At 30.2% G+C, this 7,327-nt stretch overlaps 1 non-coding gene across 1 annotated transcript; it reads right to left on the bottom strand.

The window, feature by feature from the left end:
• Window positions 1-7,220: 7,220 nt before the first annotated feature.
• On the bottom strand, window positions 7,221-7,327 carry LOC145080751 (small nucleolar RNA R71). The gene has a single exon (XR_013695338.1). It is a non-coding gene; the product is annotated as a small nucleolar RNA R71 (small nucleolar RNA).

Below are 7,327 nucleotides of genomic sequence, written 5' to 3'. Positions count from 1 at the left end.
GCCCAAAGGCCACTCCTTGGGAGTTTATGTCCGTAAGCCTCATGGCTTGGCCATGAACTCTTGTTTACTCCCCATTCCTTGATGTTAAGGCCCTTATTCCATTTCCATTGATTTCTATTGAATGTCTAGGGCAAATTTGGGGGTTTAAACCTTCATTTGGTGTTGTTTGGGGGAGTTTACGGTCCTAGCTCGTGCTTGGGTCGTAAGCTCTAAATTACCCCCTAAAATGTGATGTTTGATGGCCCTAAACTCGAAATGGCATTTCCTAAATTCATATATCAAGTCTAACATGCATTGGATGAGTTTTTGGGGCACTTTTTCATGGAAAAAGGGTGTTTACGGCCTAAGCATGTGCTTGGGCCGTAAACCCTATTTTATGCCTTAAAAACTTGTGTTTTGATGTCCAAAATCTCTTAGGTAAATTCCCTAATTAGCATACAAGCCTAAAGGAAGGAAAAGTTGGACTTTGGCCATGTTTTAGGGTGTTTACGGCCTAAGGAGATTCTTAGGCCGTAAACTCCTTGTTTACCCCTCAATCATATGATTTTCCATCTATAAACACTTGGATGCAATTTTAGAACAAGTTAGGGAGGAAATCCTTACGTTTGGAAGTCGGAAATCACGGTTTTGGAGTCGAAATCGGGTCTCGAGAGAGAAAGTAGTGAGAGAGAGTATGTTTGGGGTGATAAAAGGGTGCAAAGTGGTATCCACTTTCCTTAAATATGCCTCGGGTATTGCACCCGGTACACGACTACCCGATGCTCAAGTTTAACGGGGTTTAAACTTTTTACCCGGGTGAAGTGGTTGAAAAGTAATATAACTTTATGTTGTTTAACGGGATTAACATTAACAAGTTATATTTACTTATACTAAAATAATAATGACATGAAATATAAATAAATAGATATTTATTTATTGACGACTCCAAATATTACGGGACTTTTTATAAAGCGACGAATTCCGTTAGTGAAAACGGGATTATGTAACGGAATAAAATTTGGGTTGTCACAAGAATAACATACTAGCATACAATGCCTAGGGCTAACCGCCGGGTCTTCCTACTCATAGACTACATGGGCTGGCATTGTGGCCTTAGACCCATTCACACGGTGAGGAGACTCACCTGACACTGTTGAAGCCCTGGCTGGAACTAGCTAAGTACAGAGAAAGTTCTGTATCTCATTATTAGCAGAGTACGTTTTTTAGGACATTGATACAGTAGAGTATGTTTCTTTATGTGTTAGCATGTTATATGATTGTATGTGTTTAGCAGGCGAGGCCCAGAGACATGCATGGCCTAAGAGAGACAAATCTGTATGCCAAGCGGGGCTCCATGTCAGGTGGGGTCTGATGCCGGGCGGGGCCCGATGCCGGAGTATTAAATTAATCGTTTGACAATTATGGTTTTAGTATTAAATTAAAAACAAAATTTTTGGTCATGATTTTTGGGATGTTACACAGTTAAAACAAGTTAGTTGTTTTCTTATGTACAAAAAATAAGAAGTTGCCAATATGTGAATACAGATAAGAGATAGTTACCCTCCTAAGTTACTTTCCCTTTGAGTTACCAGTTAAAACAGGTATTAGCCGGTAATATTGGTGTAATTTAAACAGTTAAAATAAGTTAGTTGCTTTATTATGTACAAAAAAAAAGTTGCCAATATGTGAACACGGATAAGAGTTAGTTACCCTCCTAAGTCATTTTCCCTCTTTTTATTATGGTTAAAGAATTTGAGTATGTTTCTCTTCGTGGATAATTAAAAAATGTAAGGATATTCCTTAAAAAACAAAGTGAAGTACATTAATAGGATAGATCAAAAAATAATGCATGTTTCTATAGGTGATACAAGCTACTAATATTTAGTTTCTTTTATATATATATATATATATATATATATATATATATATATATATATTCTTTATTTAGTAATTAGTAATTATATATACTTGTTTTAACATTTTTTTGGTATGAGACTTGCGAACCAAAATGGATATGGAAAAAAAATGCACGAGAATATTTAAAATCTCAAACGGAGTTGGACCGGAAAGCAAAGGGGAGAGATGCAAGAAAAATGGAGGGTTTTATAAGATGAACTAGGCGAATGTCTGCGCGTTGCGCAGAAACTTCTATGTAGTTGAAGTCTTTATAAATATATGTTTTTTTTAATATAAGAATAACGTTGTTAAATTTGAAATAATAGTTTGTATACTAAATTGATATAATATATTGATTATTTTGAATATATGATAATATATACATCTATTATAACTTCATAATCTCAATCATTTGAATGACTTCTACTCGCGAGTTACACATGAATAAAATTAAATATAATATATGTTTTAATGTTATTTATAGTTGTTGTTATTGTTAATTAATTTTTTAAAATTTATTTGCTTAATGTTTTAATTTCTATCATTATAATTAATTAGGAAAATCAAACATTATTTTTTATTTTAACGGTAACAATATAATCATTTATATAGAGTTATTTTTAACTATTGTTATTGTAAGTTATTTTAAGCTACTTCTTTGAAAACTTTTAATGTTTATAAAAATATCTTTAGGAAATATTTTAGTTAAATTGAGATTACAATTTAGTTTTTGTATTTATCACTACACTTTATTATTTTTAACTATTTACAAAATATTCTTTGGTTGTTTTAAGTGGAACTGAAATTTATATTTATGTCGACATTATAATATTATATTTAAGTTAACAATTTAACTATTTTGTCCAAACTGTTCAAAAGTTGTAGTTTTAAACTGATAATGGTTTACATATAACAACATATTAAATCTAATAAATTAAGTATAATATGTTCAACGTTAAAGACATAACTTTATACGTAGAAGTAAATATATTATTTTAAAATTGAAATTTAGTTTATTTATGATGACACTTTAGGTTTGATATTTATTTAACTTTATTAACCAACTTATAATCATTATTAGAAAAACACTACAATTTATCACTTTTAACTATTTACAAAATATTTTTTGGGCTGTTTAAGTTAAAGTAAAATTTGTATTTAAGTTTACACTGTAATGTTATATATTTAAATTAATAACTTAATTATTTTATACAAATTGTTCCAAAATTGTATCTTTAAAATGATAATGATTTACATTCAACAATGTATTAAAACTAATAATTAAGTATTATATGTTAAAAATAAAAAAAAAACATAACTTTATAAGTAGAAGTAAATATATTATTTTAATATTGAAATTTAGTTTATGTATGATTATACTTTAGATTTGATATTTATTTAACCAAATTAAAAAAATTATAATTATTTTTAGAAAGAAATTGAAAAGTCATGGGAGTTTTAAATGAATGTGGTGAAAGGAAAAATATATCGAAGTTTCAAATGAATGTGGTGAATGGAAAAATGCTAGCTTTATAAGTATATAATGATAACGATATATAAGCCTCATGGTAATCCACCATATACATCAGTTTTTATATTTTTTATTAAGACATTTATTGAGCTTATCTAATATTATATTTGTGTTTTTGACATTTCTTAAAACTAATTTTGCATTGGAAAAAAATTTAGGTGTATTTTTTTAACGACAATTTTACTGAGAGAACATACTATCACCAGAGAACCGTTGCTAAATGGATTTGTTGGAATTCCATAATAAATAGGAAAACTGAAATATACTGATAAAAACTATCACTAAATAGTTCTATTGGAAATACTCAAATGTGGTATTCATCAGTAAATTGTATAAGATAGTCAAACCTACAGTTAGATGTTAATCTATCATATATAATAAAACCTAAAATATTCCAGAAACACGTTGATAATTACTCTACGAGATATTTTTTTTGGAAATCTGTTGGATGATTCATTGATAATGTATTACTCATGTCTTTTTATGCAATGGATTTTTTTTGTCAATATTGGTCATTTCTAATAGCGATTGCCATTAGATTTATGAGTGATATTTTTACTTTTTTTATGTTTAACATTGTGAACCTATACTAAGATCTTGAATTGCCCAAGAAATTTAACAAGACAACATCTTGGGATTGCTACCGTATTATGTTAATTTATGCAGGACAAAAAATTTATCTCACAAAAAAATGAAAAATGGACCACATCAATGAAGCACGAGGTAAGTGAGAAAAGAAGTTTAGTCTACCCAAAAAAAACTAGTTAAGCAAGAATAAGAGAAGATAGAAATTTATAGGTTAGTTTGTTATCTTACCTTTGTATAATAAGACAAGTTGATGAGATCACACACATGTTCTTGATCACATACTCTATAAGATCTTAGGAACACTTAGTCACTTTCCACTCGATCAACTTGCACTTGTAATTGCATTTTTCACTAATAAAAGTTCTAAGGTAGTATCACAATATCACCTCCCGATGTTTTATTTTAGAGGTCCAAAATGATTAAGTATTTTACTCGTATAGCTTATGTCCTTGCACTCATTATTAGTTCTACATTGTTGTTTGATTTATTTCAATACTTGTACATGTTTTTCCAAGCATTCACTTAGTGGCATGCATCTTGATTGCTTGATTATAGTTATAGGATATTCTTCAATATCTCTTGACCTTTTTAAACATCTTGGAACCTTTATTAACATTCTTTTTCCAACTTTAACATTGTTTTGTCCATATTCTAAGCATGCACCTATTTATATCTTGGTTTAAATTAATATTTCAAACACTTTTTTATTTACACTATTTATAACAAATATAAACATTACACTTTTATTCTCAAGATCTTGACTCCATTCAAGATCTTCGGCATACTTCAAGATCTTTACCAATTTACAATTTGCTTCCTTAAAATCTTCTAATAAAACATCACAATACACGTACTAATTTTGTTACAAAGTTAATAAATCAATTTTTGACCAAAACATTAGAATAAGACATTTTTAGTAGTGGAAGGTGATATGTGCATAATTAGTAATATATTTCAAGCATTTATCTTAATATTTGTAGTTACAAATATGCTTATTTTAGGACAAAAGGTACTTAATATGTTTAAATAGTTTTTTGTAGCAGCGAAGCCATGCTTGGGATTAAAAGGAAGCAAAATGTGGAGTTGGAAGTAGGAAAAAACGCGCCCGGTCAACATAAGTCAGAATGCTTAAGGAATCTAAAGACCACAACGTCGAGAGCTTAGCCACACCATGGAGAAAAGAATTTTTGAAATCTTCTTACAAACTTGAGGAACACACATGAAAAATGGCCGCCATGTCGTGGAGGCTTTGGCTACAACGTGGGGATTAGATTTAGGAAACTATAAATATATAGTCTAGTATCCTAACCCTACCTTATGCTTCAAGTTATTATCGACTTTTGGAGGCCAGAGACGTACTGGAAGACAGAAGGAGATTTGATTTCGAATGAAGTTTAGTTTTTGAAGAGAATTAAGGAAATAATACTTCTAAAATTTAGTTTTACTTTGTTCTTCATTATGTGTTCTAGAGTAAACTTCGATTTTGAGTGTTTGTTTCCAGTAATTATGGGATAAAAACCCTAACTTTTGTTTAGAGTAAAGGATCATTATGACTATGTGTTCATTTATTGGATATTGGATTGTTGCTTGTTGCTTATTTGTGTATGATAGGTTGTTAAACACCCTTTTGTGTTAATGATAGCTACTTTTATATTTACGGCTGAGTTTTTCTGAATTAGATTATCATTCTTATTTGGTAAACTTTAATGTTATGAATTTGTGATCATCAAAGCTATAGGACTAGTGTTTTCATTATAAACCTAGGGTGAAATTGAAAAGTGGGTAAATTAATTTGGATGCTAATATGTGATGATCATTTATGTATTGAATTGATGTTATTATCCATTAATGTCAATCATTAGTTCAAGCCTAGCACAACTTTAAATTAATACTAGTATTCTTATTTATTTATATACCTGATCAATGAATGAATGAATTAGTTTTACTAAAGTATTATTCTTTTGATCATAAAGTCTAATCAACTTAGGAATCAATAAGCAACAATAACTTAATCCATTGCACTTTCCAAGAAATCAACCATAGGAGAAGTGTGAATCGTATCTAAATTAAAGTCTCTTTAATATCTTGCTTTAAACCCTAATTTGGATTGTTTTTGTTAGTTTAATCATTTTTGGTGGTAATTGTTTTTAATTAAGCTGTACTTGTAAAACCAGAGAAAAACCCATATTTAATTGCTTTTAAAACTAGTTAACTTTAGTAGATAAATTAACTTTTAATCATTCCCGTTTTCCTTGTGTTCGAAAACCTACTTTCTTGCTATATTACTAAGTGATGATTAGGTACACTGTGTATCACATTTCTCTAGTTTAGATAGTTTGTTTATAAATTAAAAACTTGTATATAAATTACGTATCAAGTTTTTGGCTAGGGAACAGTTTCATTAATTAGTTGATTTTATTTTGCTAATAGTTATCGATCTTTTGTGTGGAACTTATTGCATACAAAGTTAAATTATTGTTCTATTTTTCATATTTAATATTTTTTCTGTTTTACAATCCACTAGGCCGTGGTCATTCTTGGCTATGCCATGGACAATGTATGAACAACTTTGTGTTTACTTGTTTTTAGTAGTTTTACGCATTCATTTTCTGTTTTTGTTTCAATAATATATGTCCCGAGGCTTAAAGTATCCAATTGTGCCACCGCTTGAGGTCCCAAATCTATATTTCACCAGAAGAAAGACAAAACGGCGGGCGAATAAAGTAACATATTTCAAACTGACAAGTTTGAAAAAACTCCAGATGAGAAGGGAATTGGAGCCGAACCAGAAACAAAAACCGAACACGATTTAGAAGAAGACACCAAAAGTGAACTAGACGAGATGGAGGATATCACATGAATGACTATGGGGCAGCACAATAAAAGGGTGTGCATTAACAATTGGCCAGGTCTTGCTCCACCAGAAATGCCAGTTGAAAACAACTTTGAGCTCAAGGGACACATTCTCATGATGCTCAAGGACATCCCGTTTTCCAAAAAAGACCACAAAGACGCGTTTAGGCACATATATGAATTTAACAACATTGCAAATTACTTTAATGTTCCTAATGTTGTGAAAGAAGCAATGTTACTTGGAATGCTACTAGTAACATTTACAGGAGCGACTAAAATCTGGCTAAAGTCACTTGCACTGGGCACTATCACAACTTGGACGAATCTATATGATGATTTTATTGAAAAATTTAGCTTACCTTCAAATATAACCAAGCTAAAAAATAAGATAGCAAACTTCCAACAAAATGATGGCGAGTCTTTGTTTGAAGCTTGGGAAAGGTATAAAGGTATGCTTTGGAATTGCCCCCAACACAATAT

The sequence above is a fragment of the Lactuca serriola genome, chromosome 1 (genome assembly GCF_051521515.1).
Source record: "Lactuca serriola cultivar US96UC23 chromosome 1, Lser_US96UC23_V15, whole genome shotgun sequence".
Lineage (NCBI taxonomy): Eukaryota > Viridiplantae > Streptophyta > Magnoliopsida > Asterales > Asteraceae > Lactuca > Lactuca serriola.
This window is presented reverse-complemented; position numbering and strand designations above follow the sequence as displayed.